Genomic DNA, 15582 nt, shown 5'->3' on the forward strand with positions numbered 1-15582 from the left:
TACTCAATTCAAGACAGGAAAACCCACAAAAACATTCAGATACGAAACTCACTCTATACTCTCCAGGTAACTATAGTTATTCAAAGAAAAAGAGTAAGACAAAAAAACAAAACAAAAAAAAATCTTAAAAACGGTACAATTTTAATAGTAGACACCACGAAGAAACAATCATTTGTCCTTTGGTACATTTTTAAACACCTCTTAAAGGTAAGCAGAAAACCTATAGATATCTCCAACAGAGGCGAGCTTTGAAGTTGCAATAATGTTCTTGAACAGGCCAGAGCACATGACTGTGAGGGTAATGAGGTGTTTGTGTAGCCTACTTAACCCATTCGACTGAGGTCAGCATTCATGTCTAAAATATCACTCAACAATAAAAGAAAGCCTTAGAATCTTAACGTGGCATTAAATATTAAATGGGTTGATGCAATAAATCTGAAATCAGCTGGATGTAAAGCTAAGCAAATAAAATGTGAAGCTGCACTATGAACAACCCTCCCATGAAAAGGTGAATATTACAAGATCATATTAGAGCTATGAAGTACTACTAAAGTAACCCTGCAGCATATTCAGTGTGTGTGTGTGCGTGTGTGTGTGTGTGTGTTAAAAACAAAAACAATAAAACCACAAAAAAATAAAATAAAACGAAAGCGGTTCTGTATAAATTCCCTCTTCGTAGTAGCCTGATCATATATATGCCTTCATCTTTCCGACTATCTTTCCACCGGCCACACAACACAGTAAATAATTGTTAAGAAACAAAAATAGCAAACGATATTAAAATACGCACACCCAGATAAAAATCATCAGACAGACATCATATGATGCTTATTGGAGACCACTCTGACAGAGAGAAAACTAAAAGCAGTCTGAATAGCCAACATACCAGGGGGCACAGGCTGGACCTGGTGGTCAAATGTCCTTTAAAATCAGATGAAGTCAGGCTTGAGGAGCAGTGCAGGCCGGTGCTTTGGCGTAAATAACAAAACCCCTAAAAAAACAGATACATAAATCATCAGTATAAATGATCTGTGAACAGCAAAGCATGAGTAGCATTCAGAAATGCAATATTCATGCACACACGTTCCAAAAATCAAGCACTTACAAACACGTGGTGGTCCATGCACACCCTTACAGTAAGACACAAACGGCCAAAAAAAACTACAGGCAGCAAAGCAACGATTCAGAGAAAGTAACGAGGTAAAAAAAAGAAAAAAAGAAAAAAAAAAATCTAAATAACACCCGAAAGTGAACTGATAATATCCCCTCGTTCACTCCCAGTTACGCCCTCATAACCCGCTGTCCGGTCCCTATTTTCCAGGGTACAAAACCTCAAATCGCCTTTGAAAAAAATGGTACGGCAAGAGAGAAATGGCAAAAGGTTGAATGCGGTGAGATGTGGATGAGGAGGAGGCGCAGCGCAGGGCTGGCTACAGAGAAAGTGGAATTTGTGACCAAGCAAAGGAAAGGGTGGTGTTTTCTTTTTTTCTTCCTTTCTTTTTTTTGATGCTTCATTCTGCTTGGCTTTTTTGGATCCCAGCAGGATCCTTGGCTTCAGCTCTGTCTTTTCTTAGTGCTGCCAAAATCTGGACATATCCCTTTGTCTTAAATTCTGTTACACAAAATTAGTCTGAGGGATGGGCAAAAGATATAACTGAACAGAGACGAGAGCCAAATGATCTGTCAACAAAAGTGGAGCGAAAGTTGTTAAAGAAAACTCTAAAGAGGAGAGGAGCTCCGTAAATAAAGACAAAAAACAAAAAAGTCACGATGGATACAGCTTTTTGGTTGCCTCTCAGTTTTGTTTTGGGTTTTTTTTTTGTCCTGCAAACAGATTATTTCCAAAGTGCAACAGCCGAAACGTCTCCAATGCTATGCCACGTAATGAGAGAGGGAGAGAGAAAGCAGCCACTTTTTTCCTTTCCAAAATGGCTGAGGGCTGAGAGAAAGCAGCTCCGAGCAGAGAGGAAGAGAGGTGCACCCCGTCCTGCTCGGAGGAGGGCTGGGCGATTCAGCCAGCATCGCTCCCTCGATTCCCCCTCCTTATTTATGCCTCCTTTCAGAGGGAACGAATGGCGTACAACCGTGTTGTTGTGAATCCATTAGAAACTGTACTTGGCCTACCAGCCAGGAGAGGCTGCAACTGCATTAGTATGTCAGACTTTTAACAGGAATCTCCCGTTTTCCTGAAGATATTTTTTTAAATCTCATACTTTTCTTGTTTCATTTTAATTTTATTAGCAGCATACAAGTCAAATTGAGATGCCATTTATAAGCCTGTAGGATCTATTTTTTTGGGGGGGGTTTTTTGCACTGCCACAACACATTTTCCAATTTTGAAATTTTAAAATCTGAAACGCTCTTTCTGTTTAATTCTCTGTTCAGTAAAGTGTTGTACATGTTTTTAATCGTATTTTGCTCTCAGCATGAATCACATTTATTGGAAGCGTAGATTTAGCTGAATGTGGTTTCTGTGCTTTCTCTCTGACGTCACAAGACTACAGTACGTGGTGAAGCAGCTTCACTGCTGCAGTCATCCATGCTCTTCAGAGCATCTCAAGGCTATAACCATGGGCCGATACTAATCATTGTCTGCTTTCTTTGCCTTGATCCCTGAAACGTCTTTCAGATTCAGCATAGTCCAATGACTGCCGTCAGCTTAATGATTAAAAATGTCAGATAGTAAAAAAAAATAAATAAGACAGACAGTATCCTTTTTTCTGTAGGGAAACTGAATCACAGCTTCAAGATTCAATCTAAACCTTTAGATTAAAAGGTGACCTCTTGACTTGCACACTTTACAATCATTTAAGCAAGCCCTGAATGTTTTCGTTTTTTTATTTAAAATACGAAAACTAAATACGAAAATACAAAAAATATTTGACAGCGGAATAAACAATTATTCCTGATAAATAAAAAATAAAAAAAATCCAACATATTTTCACTTTGTTAAATCGGTGCATACTTTAGGTAAGCCAAAGTTTCAGTCAGAGCAGCATTTCTTCCTTCACTATGCAGTTCAAGTGCCTTCACTGAGACAGCCACTCCTCTTAAGTATCCTTAAGACATAAAAAACTAGAACAGGCCGTACAGTAGCCCGATTTGGCACTGACGTTTTTAGCCTCTGACAAATAAGTGAGCTTGCAAACAGATACATGAACAATTACAAGTTGCACAAGAAGCCGCATCTTAAAACAAAAACACCCGTCCACCCATCAGCTTATTGATGCTTATCAAATAAGGACAAATGCCGGGTTCAGGATGTTATGCGCCCAGGATACCAGTTCTGCCACAGCATGCCAATAGGCTGCTGTCTGCTCCATGGCCACCACTTGAATCTAAATGAACAGATTTGACTTTCAGGATATTGCCAAGAACCCTGCCAGAACCACAGAGAAGGGCCTCTCCAGAAACAGAAGGTTGCAGAAAACAGAGTAACCAACATGGGCACAACAACAAACCTAAAACAAGGTAACCTCTTAAAGGTACGCTGAGAGCCTGGGAAAAAGTGGACGAGAAAGGTGCCAACAATAGGTGGAAGTAATTACCTCGCTGTTTTACATTATGTTTCAAGCACCGAGGGTCGATGGGTGTCTCTATAAAGACGATTCAAGGTTGACCAGGTTTCTTTGACTTTATTCAGAGCCCAGGTCTAAACTTAGCTTGAGCAAGGACACTAAAAGTCAGCCATGTTTCACTCATTTCATCCAGCAAAATCACATTCAGACAGCAATTGACATCTTCACCTTTCAGTTTTCAATCACAATGTCACCTTGTTCGGATGCAAACAAAAAATAAACAATAGACTTAAGAGTACCGGTACATTTCTGCCCTAAAGCCTGATGCAATGACTGCAGTTCACCAGTCAATATGAAGGTCAAATGAAATTACTTAATTAGGAATCATGATTTTTCTTTTCAGCCATAGTATTTAGAGTCATTTCACAAGTTTAAAGAATCAATTTAGCCCAAATGACAAAAATGCACCAACAATTGAAATGTATTAAGTTTCCGTTAGTTGGCTCCAGTTGGTGATGGACAGGTCAAATACTGAACTTTGCTTTTCTAAATCAAATGCAACAAAACTAACAACATCCCACATATCCTCTCTATAAAAACACACAAACCAACATCAGATATAAAAAGCCAACACACTCCTGATTCTGGTGAAATAAAAAATTAAACATTGCCAAATGCATTGTATCTTTATATGCAGTAAATTTTAATGGAATATATCTCGACTGATGTTTCATAATCCCTCTTTTTAACGGTTACAGTAACACATAACACTATTGAATTACTGTGCATCTTTGCCCTAATACCTATTTTTATTGCAATGATTTGACCCTTTGAAAACTTTCTTAAATCTACAGCTTTTGGATGCAAAGTAGTAAATATTGGAAAAATCCTGGACTTTGTTTCTACTTTTCCCAACATGTTTAGTTGGTTTTAACATATATATATATATATATATATATATATATATATATATATATATATATATATATATATATATATATATATATATATATATATATATATATATATATAATTGACAAGTTGTTTTTTTTATTAGTAGGGTTAGTCTTGAAACGCCTTCAGTTTTATTGGATTCAAAACCACTACCTCTATCAAATTACTTGTGGCACAGATTTTCTTTTTTATGTCTCATAATACTTAGAGTAAAAAAATTATCAGGAGAGAAGACCTGAAAGGACTCATTATCGGCCAAAAATGTCTGATTGGGGCAACTCTAATGAGTGGTCTTGTGTCACCTCTTCAAGTTTTTATGATAATTACTTTTAAAGTTGTTGATGAAGGACCAGTAAGTTTCACGGCAACTTACTGTGAAAGTTGCTGTTGGAAACATTCACAGTAATCCCTCAACCTGTGAATGAGTGCAAACTTAAGATGGATACACAACAGCACTATTGGTGAATTTTTGGGGAAAGAATGAGATGGATGCGACTCTTTTTAAGCATAATTTGTTTACAACAGTGAAAATTAGCTAACTCCCACTAGATTTTGGGAAAAAAAGACGTGCTACTGTACAAAGATGCAAAGGAAACTTTGGTTTCGATCATTCCGCTCTTATCTCTGTGAGAACAGCGTATGATATTCAGCACGGATGCAGCAGCTCCCAAGGTTATCCGACACATTATCAAGTACTTGATACATGTGTTTGCTGATCCTATAGTTCAGATGACGTTTGCTATCAAATATTTAAAGACCAGTGGTTATCACATCAGAAAGATGGTTTGTTTTCCCTTTGCAAAAGAAGACTGAAAGTACTTATTCATTTACTCAAATACTGAAAGCCATTACTCTTCATTTTACCTGCTCTACTGTACTTTGTACACTGAATAATAATAATTTTCTACAGATATTATTCAGTTACTGTAACCACCTATTGTTCTGGGAGCATTCGCATCATAATACCTTGACATAATGTCCTTTAACTAACCCTCTATGTCGTAAACGGAGCGCCAGCGACAGCCAAACCTGCAGTAACGTATTTCCGCCACACGTTGCAAAAAATTCCAGCAGTTTCTGAAAGGGGAGACGTTGCGCTTTCCAGCCAATATCGGGTTATTACGGTAATTTCACTCCCACAGTAGCAGGAAGTGAAATCAATCGGAGGGGCGCTCTTTTAATAGACGGTAAATTGCAAAAATAACTTCCTAGATATTGAAAGTTCCAGTTGTTATGGACAAATGGGCAAATATATACAGTACAGACCAAAAGTTTGGACACACCTTGTAATTGGATTCAATTACAAGGTGTGTCCAAACTTTTGGTCTGTACTGTATTCACTCACAGGACATTTAAATAACTGAGTACTATTAAGATTAGTAAAGATATCCAGTATTTCCACTTTAAATTTAGGACTTAAAGGGCTTAAAATTGATATCAACTCATTTAAAACTACAACTAAATCAACAAATCTGCCAGAGCTCGGAATTGGTAAATTATTCCTTGATCGGCTCTGATAGATGATCGGCAGGTCAAATACTGAAAAAAAATTGTATCAAATTTCTAATTAATCAAATCCATCAAAACTAAGAACACCAACCATTGTTTTAAAAGATTAATCAATAGTGTATTAAATTGATCTTTTGTCAATTGAGAGTTTGATAAAGGTTGGGGAAATATATTATTACTTATATTTGCTTTATGTTCTTTTATGATATTTGGTGAAAAACTTGGTTAGATCTGAAATACCCCTAGAAATCAGCACAGACTTTGAAAAACATGGTTGGTGCATCGCTATATAAAACTTTAAATTCAAAGCCCTACCACACTTTCTCCTTTTTGCACTTTTGTCTTTCCCACATAAAAACCTGACTCTTTATGTGTAACATTGACCTTTTGATGCACTGTCAGCAGTTGATAACCCAACAATATTTCTTGCTCTTCAGTGACCTTACAGCATATCTCTGTAATAAATTTGTGATAAATCAACAGCTTGCTGAGAACTACTCATACGTTTCCCCTTGGCCGTTTCTTCTTTGAGCAGTCTATTATCTGGTTTCACTCCTTGTGCTCTTGTGGGTCTGTGCTCCGTTGAGGATAGAACAGACTGTAGGAGTTTAATCTGGTAACCAGACTATAATAAATCACATAAAATAAGTGGAAACGCCTTCATGTTTCTTTGTCAAGCTTTAATAGACACACACACACACACCAGATTACACTCAGGACTGCGATAAAGTTGGCATGTTTTTATTGTCGCATCCGATGTTAACACAATCATTCTAGCAGAAGAACAGTTTTATAAATAAATCCTTATTCTCCAAAAGTTTCATATCTTTAGAGCACAAATCAGATTATCCTGAAAAAAAATTGAGCACTGAAGTAACATTAAATGTATAACCACAAGACATTTTTCTTGTACATATTAGGCAGGATTTCTGTCCATCTATAGCAGAGAGTTTGAACAAAAGTCATTCATACTGGTTGCCAGAACAAGGAGGGGAAGAAATCCCATAAATAAACTTAGCAAAGCAACGTCAGGAAGATTTCCCACCTCCTGATACCTTAAATGGAAATAAATTCCTTTCAGGAATATTTGGTACCTATGGACAGACTGAGACATTCAAGATGAAAGGAAAACAGAAATGCCTGATTTCAAACATTTGACATAAATTAATTCACAAAACAACCTGTTTAAATCTTTACCAAACGAGTCAGAAAGGATTCCCTATAGTTCACACCGTCTGCAAATTCTACTTGGGCTCAACAAATATATACAAGAATAAATTTATAAAGTCAATAAATAACAGACTCATTACTTAATTACAGCTCTGAACTGCACATATAAAAGTATTTTAATAAAAGCCAGCAGAGCACTTTATTCACTGATCTGAATTTAAGCCTCTGCTGCCTTGATCCAAAAACAGACATAAACAGATTAAATATATCTGTCTGCATGAGAAGTTAATGGAAACACGAATAACAAATAAAATAATAATAATTAAAAAAAATCAATTTCTATATCCAAAAGTGCCAAAGCATTTCTTAAACAAGTCTAAAAGGTTGTGCAGTTATAATAATGAAAGTTTAACAGCATTTACTGCTTCAGCATAGAGATACAGTTATAAAGTACAGAAAATTTCTGCTTTGTTGTCCTTGTTTGCCATGTGTTTTAATAATATTTCTGAGCTTACCTGAAATGTATCAGTTTGTGATTACTTAAAGATATTATTTATCCCACTTATATCTTTAAACGTTTAAATCCACTACAGTAATGCTCAATCATAAAGCATCACTATTAGACCTCAGACAGCCACTGTATTAATAATTACTCAACATTGTTTTATTCATACCGCCTGTCTACATTTTTGCATTGTGAGGTTTTGGCCCATTTTTTTGTCCGTATCCCTCGTATCACCGAACCCGTTTCTTTCTGCTCCTTGTCCCTTACTGTTCCCTCCTCTCGCTGCCTCCATCAAATATTCTGCTCACGCACAACTGCGGCACCCTTTCTCCAGTCCTCCCCATTAATCCACACCACAGACTTCTTGGCCCACTGTCTCGTCTCTGACAGCGTGCACTCAGAAGTCTCAAAGTCTAGCCCGTTTCAGTCCCTCTACATTTTTCTTAGGCCACGAGGCCGAACATGCCTCTCACTGCACAGATAGAGCGTTCTGTCTAACTATAGGCTCCCTTTCTCTAAATGCCACTCAGCAGAAAACATGCAGCATCAAAGGAGAGGTCAAATTAGTATCAACAGAGCTTGCAGCACAAAATGCTAACAGGACACGCAGCATGTACTGTAAGGCTTACTTGAACAACGCCGGGCTGGCTGTTATCACTTTTGCTCATTATTAATGTAAAATAACACCTTTATTTTCCTTAAAACAATACAGAAGGTAATTCTGCTTGACATATATGAAGTATTTGTGAAAACATTTTAAATATATGTGGACAGCAGCAGAGTCTAACTGTGCATGAGATAAAATCAGAGTGATAAAGTTTCTTTTTTGGCACACTGCTCCTTTAAAGCACAGGGACATAGCAGGGGTGGGGCTGCAAGAAGAAGAAAAAGATCTAATTACTGTATTAATTGCTTAATTTCTATTCATCTCTGGTCTCCACGTGCTGCTACTAATCACTTAAAGAATGCAGCCAAATTCTCCGTATTAACACATCTTCCGTGACAGGCGGGAAGGGCGTTGGAGGTGCAGGGGGAGTCACAGGGAAATGCAAAGATTTGACAGGAAAAAAAGCAATTCTTTAAGAAGATAGAATCTAAATGCGGACACCAAATAAGAAACATTTTTTTTCTGATATGCCTGATTTAATGTGGCAGATGCAGAAACAATAATTTTCGGATTTTCTCTTCAGCTGGATCTTCTTTCCTTCCATCTTTTTTCCTCAAGTAAAGGTTCAAGACGGATTTTACAGAGGAGTTTAGAAATAGTCCACAGTGCCTCATCAACCACCCTCTTTTTTTGGCATTTCTTTCTTTCTCTCACCCTCCACTCCTGCCATTTCAGACCCTTATTTCCCTGCCCTCCTTCCCCTCCCTCCTGCCTTTCTCTCTCATTCATTCAGTTTAATTTTGAACTCTGCACTTGTAGACAGGGAAAGAGGATAGCTCCATGGTTACCTGGCACTGGGCCATCTCATTACACTGGCAATTGATTCTGGCCTGCCGCCATGTCCGCTGCCCACCTCCCCCACTCCCCACAACATCTCTGCACCCCAGACTGTCTGCAGCAAAGGAGATCTCAGAACACACAGGATGGAGACAAACAGCTTCACTTCGGCACATCAAACCAGTGATCCATCCATGCACTGCTGCCTACAGGAAGGCGAACAAATGAATATAATCATAATATACAGAAAGAATACGTAGAACGGCCCTTTTAAATCAAGAAGAGCCTAAAGTTCTTACAGCCACAGTTATAACCTTTAGATAATGTAAGAAGTTTAGAGTAAACAACACCACAAAATGCATAAAATCACAAACTAGCTAATCTATCAGACTAGAATCATCCCATTGAACTGTCGGGAGCTGTCTAGACAACAATAAGTGGTCAATAGGAGTAAAACATAAGTTTAGAAAAAATCAATAAGGTTTAGAAAGAAGTAAGGAAGAATGGATGGACGGAGGGACTACAGTCAAACTCCAGATTGTGTAGAAACCCTACTAAATGTTACAACCTTCACACTTTAGTCTGGGAAAGTTTAACACAAACAGAAAACTGACGGAAAAACACAAATCACAATTTCTTAGATGCATTTTGGAAGCAGTAATTATGGAGTAGTGCCCTCCAACTGAGATAGATTTACTATTTCAAGGGTCAGCCTTATCCTTTCCTATTGTAATTTCACAACATCACTTCCAGTATTTTTAGCAGTTGTTAACTTAGAAAAAAAATAAACACTTTCTCATAAATCCCATCTGGAACTGAATACAAATCCAGAATCCCAGCGACAACGGAGTGTCTGTAGACCTAACGGGAAAAGTTTGGAGTGGGAAACCAACCTTCAGAGAGGCGCTGCATCCCAGAGTGTTAGATTAGTCTCAGTGACACCAGACCTTTGACACCAGGTGTACGATCTCACACAACAATCTCAAGTAACTGATGCTGTCGACTCCAAAACTGCATCCTTTGGAAAACTACACTTGGCAAAATGGAAGGAAACTGAAAGCTTCTAATTTTACTCACAACTTTTGAAACAAAACCCAAAATAAAATCTTATTGCTGCTAACCTAGGCACAGGTTTCATCAGACATCCTGCAACAGACAGCAAACACAGGGGTTTTCTCCTTCACTTTATATGGAGCATGTTTTTTTTTGGAATAACTCAGACGTTGCCACTGCTGCTCCTTCTGTCGGCGCTGGCAGATGTTGGGGTCATGGCCTTATACTCAAGGGGGATTTAAAGGGATCAGGAGTCAAAGGGATTATAAAGCCATTATGATTTCTACTGTGCCTTATGTATTCCTACATCCATTAGCCAATCATTTACAGTCCAGTTAAAGGTATAACAATCATATATTGCTATATTGGAAGCCTTTTTAAACATGAAATTTTTTTAAGTTGTTCATTTTGAATAGGATTCCCATATATAGACAATATGTAAATGACAACATTTATTGTAACTCATATATTCTTTTAAACTTAAGAACACACAAAATGTATATTTCCTTTCATGACAAAGTAGAGATGTATGGAGAAATTTGTTGGCGATTGGAAACCGGTGAAGGAACTATATCGGTTCAGGTGTATCATAAGCCTGGCGGACCACCAGGCTTTACTTGTGCTCCCACCAGGCTAGGCACTGTTTACGTATTTCTTTTTAAACATTAGCATTTTTTAAGACTTTATAGTTGGTGTTCAGACATTAATCTTCCAATAGCACATAATTATCAGGTGATATTTTCAAATTTCATGTCAACTTTAAACATTTTTCAACTCAAAAACACGGCGGGCTGCTGGATGAATGACTGCCTTGGAGCCCGACCATCGGGCTTAGCAAGTTTTCTGGGGGAAACTTTGCTGTTTCTGACTCACGTATTTCCTAGATACTTACAATAAACTATATCGATATTCTCCAAGGCAGTGGTGCCCAAGTCCAGTCCTTCAGATCCACTATGCTGCAACTTTAAGATGCATCCCTGCTTCTACACAACTGAATGAAATGAATGTCTTGTTACCAGGCCTCTGTAGAGCTAAAAGATTCTGAGAGACATTGTTTTCAGGTGTGTTGATCTGTTCTGAGGGACACACAGAGATTGCTGCTTTAGCAAATTTTTCGTATAAAATGCTAGACAGATTTAAATGGCAACTAATCTATCATCAATCATTAAGTCTTTATTTAAAAATGTTAGATAATTGTAGGTTTTCCAAACTTCTGCCTCATCATCTGGAGCCATGGACGTCTTTGTGATTTTAAGTTAGAAACAAAAAAATAAAATACTTCTACAAATGGCAAAATGTTATTTTTTTTCCCCAAGAATATTACAATAATGGGAAAATTATTGCATCAATGTTAAATCACTACTACTTCACAACAAACATAATTTGGAAACACTTTACAAGACAAACAGGTTAAATTCATAACTAAATATTTAACATATAACTGAGTCGAGTTTCAATGCAAATCAGTCCAGTTCATGCAATACAATCAAATTCAGTTTTTACGTTCAGCCCTATTAAATACTGTGGCTTAAAAAATATAGATTTCTTTGTAGTGTGCTATGTATATAATGGTAGCCAAACTTCAGAATCATCAATCAATCATTAATATTTCTTCATATATTAATCACTAAAAACCAGGGAGAATATGTTCAGTAGAAATCCAACAAAGCTAAACAGCCGGCTTTGTTGGATTTAATTCTTCATTTGGTTTTGAGCCTGGAGGTGTTTTTTTTTCGTTCTTTGTTTCCATCCATCCATCCATCCATCCATCCATCCATGATGTCTCAGTACAGAGCCCACGTCACTGCAGACACAGCACTAATCCACCTATCGATCTCATTCCTGAACAAAACTCAGAGATACTTAAACTCCTCCACTTGGGACGGAACCTCCTCTCCAACTTGGAAAAGGGACTCTACCCTTTTCCAAGTCAAGACCAGGACCTTAGATTTGGAGGCACTGATCCTCATCAGTTTCAAACGTGGCTGCAAAATACTGCAGCAAAAGCTGGATATCACAATCTGATGTAGCCAAAAGAACCACATCATCCCCAAAAGACCTAATAAAACCACCAAAACGGATCCCCTCAACAACTTTGCTGCACCAAGAACTTCTGTCCATAGAGGTTATGAACGGAATCGGTGACACCGGCCAACTTTTACAGAGTCCAATTCTCACCAGATGTGGACCAAGCTCTTAGGTTGTACAGGCACAGTGCTTTCTACTAAAACAAGATACTGCACACATAAACTGAAGGCGTGCCGCCACTCATTATAACCTAATCAAACTATCAAAAATACCAAATAGACTAATATTCTCATACCACTAAAAAAAATATAAAAATTAATCCTCAAAAGAAATGTTATCTCAGTTATCTCAGTAGACTGAAAAACACTTTACAATCCACAAACAAAGTCTAACTTTTTGTGTTCTGTTAGAGTGAAAAACTGTGGAAAAATAAGCTAAAATGGTTTTTGAGTCCAATGTTTCAGACAGCATAGTGACAATGACTTTTTTAGTTCAGTCGGCAACATCTTACAATCCATTAGCAACACTGGTTCAGCAGAAAGGAATAAAGGATCTCCACAGGCAGTGAATCAATCTGCGTCTTTACTTGAAGTGCTTTGGCCAGTTTGTTCACGTTGCTGTTAATTCAATTCTTTAAAATATGTAGTACAAGAGTGAATCTTTATTATCGGGTTGCATTAATTAACCATCATCACCTGGTTACAATGTACGCCCGTCTGCATGCTGGCAAGTTTAATAATGTAATTGCAGAGAACAGACATACTGGAGTAAGTTGTCAACAAAGAAATCTGCACAGAGACTGCTCACTGTGAGTTCCTTTAGAAAAGCCAGGGATTAAAGATGGGCCTCCCCAATCTGGGGCCTCTTTCGTGTACATGCACTCGGGTTGTTTAAGGACACAGTGAACCAGGCAACCCGATCTAGGGAAGGGGCCAGGCAGGGGGAACATTGACAGGACGGCCAAGTGGAATAAACTCTCTGAATTGTAAGAGCTCCAGCTGCTGGCTTAAAGCTAGAAGGAACAGCGAGGGCTGGAGGAGGGAGAGGACTGGCTCATGTAAGGAGAGAGGGAGTGGTCAAATCTAACAGGAGGAGGGAGGAGGATAGATTTATAAAATCTGCCGACAGAAGTAAAACAAAAAGAAGAGGTGGAGATCAGAGTCCAAGTTCTTTTCTTAAAGGTGACTTAGAGAAGAATTTCAGGGAAAATTTAATACCACCACCTAAGTCGGGAATGCAGAAAGCAAAATGCAGAAAGATACACGCCAGTCAGGATTTTCCTTCAAATAAAACTTGGGAGTTCAGCGAGTTTGAGTTGGTCTATTATCAGTGACAACCCGTCACACCTGCACTATTGGGAGACAGGGGGTGCTGCCATACAGACGGTTTCCCCTGTCCTTCTCCATTTTCCCTCCCCTTGTTACCTTTTCCCTTCCTCTGTGTTCCTCTCCTTTTTTTGCTCCCCTTGCTGTGTGAGTGTGTCTGGGTCCCGCTGGAAAGGCTTTGTCTGTGAACATTGGAGCCCTGGTTGGTCCACGGGGGCCCAGTCCATGAATACCCACACTGTGAGAGCCGCCCTTTCACTTCACACCACTTTCTCTTTGGGAATGCCTGAGCAATGAGGTAAGGAAGCTCATGTACACGCTCCAGTGTGCATACACATCCGCACACGCACAAACACACGCATTTTCTCACTTTCTCCGCCTTATGCACACATGCATACACACGCCGGCGCGCATTCACATATACACCATACTTTACACACAAACTGAGTGAGTAGTGCAGTAATGAAAAGCCAGTGTTTTGTGTGAGAACCCTCTCACCCAGGACTAACATCCTGAGAGCCTTTCTCCTCCATCAGTCCCTGCCAAGCGCTCACTCTAATTAAAGACCATAGAGTCCAGTAGCGTTGGCCCAGCTTCCCCCAGACTGTGCCCCTTCCCCGAGCATAGAGGTCCTGAGCTGAGTAGAGTCTATAAGGAATGTGAATGACTGTGGTGATTAACAGCTTCTCAGGATTTCTAATTCCCCTCTAAATAGAGTGCTTGGACGCATGACTGATGCCAGTTCTGCAGAGGCCTTAAAGATAGACTTCAGTTGGCAAGAGAAAGTCTGCAAGAGCGTTACAACAAGCACAGCTCCAGTCTAAGGTTTGCATACTGTAATCTTAGCTTTTGATGTCACTATTATATTGGGATTGAAATGACCTTCTTATGACCTGTGCAACATTTTTTTACATTTAAGCTGGCAGCTCCTTTGTGTCAACATAAAAACACTTGACAGCACCTATTGGAAAGACCCCTGGGGCGTTCAATATATTATCACCATATCAGCATGCACAGTATGAATATCATCAAAGCATTTTATGGAATCCTATTATATTTCAAGGGCCATTAATTCATGGTTTGCATGTCAATATTGCACTTAGGCCATGTTATTTGGTCTGAGAAATGTTTGCATAGATTCAACAAGAAGTATTCCTTTGAGATGTTGATCCATATAGACATGATAGCTGGACAATCATGGAACAAACCTCTGGATCTAGTGACCAGAGATTGGTGCAGACCAATCAGTGGACTGATTGTCATTGTGAAGAAACCAGCTTGAGATTATTTGAATTTTGAGCCATGGTTCTTAACCTGCCAGGAGTAGCAATCTGAAGGTGGTCGTAAAGTTAAACAATGCCCAGGTAGTTCTAAGGAGTCCAAAGTGTGGTAATAAAATGTTCACCACATAAAAGCTCAAATGAGAACTTGCAATTTTTTCCCCAGACTGTTATTGGCCATTTTTAGCAGAGCCTCTGTAAATTGTAGCCTCAGTTTCCTATTGCTAGCTGAAAGCAGTGGCACCCAGTGAGATCCTCAGCAGCTGTATCCATCTGGTTCCACGTTGGATGCTTGTGTATTCAAAAATGTTATTCCTGCTTGTATTAAACCTGCTATTGACTTTCTACCATTTTGAGTCCCTTATCCAACACCAACAACAAGAAGATATGTTTTCTTCAAACACTTGCTACTCAGTTGATCTCTTCTCTCTCTGACATATTTTTGCAAACCAGAGAGGTGGCTGTGCGTGTGAAAATATCAGTGGGTAAGCACTTTCTAAAATACTCGGAACAACTCCTCTGGCACCAGCAACCATGAAACACTCAGCCAGTTGAATATCCGACTTCTGCGTATCATTCGATAAGTCGTCTTCCCCAAATTTAGGTTTCTTATGTACTGTGTTGCTGCCATGTGATAGACTCACCAGCATACCAAATAAAATGGTCAGGGTATATATTCACAGAATCTCACTGCATTTATCTCTACATCTATTATAATTAATATCAGTAGGTCACAAACAGAGTTGTGAAACCATAAAGACAGAAAGAACTTATGACAAGAGACAACATTAAACAA

The 15582-nt window shown here is 38.7% G+C and overlaps 1 protein-coding gene across 1 annotated transcript in view; it reads right to left on the reverse strand.

Moving 5' to 3' along the window:
- Positions 1-15582, reverse strand: part of LOC122844835 (sorting nexin-19-like) — a 100013-nt gene that overhangs the window by 55136 nt on the left and 29295 nt on the right. The window contains exon 3 of the mRNA XM_044140627.1: positions 887-991. The gene's annotated coding sequence lies outside the window, so the exon portion shown is untranslated. The remainder of the gene's footprint in view (positions 1-886; positions 992-15582) is intronic.

Source organism: Gambusia affinis, linkage group LG15 (assembly GCF_019740435.1).
Source record: "Gambusia affinis linkage group LG15, SWU_Gaff_1.0, whole genome shotgun sequence".
Lineage (NCBI taxonomy): Eukaryota > Metazoa > Chordata > Actinopteri > Cyprinodontiformes > Poeciliidae > Gambusia > Gambusia affinis.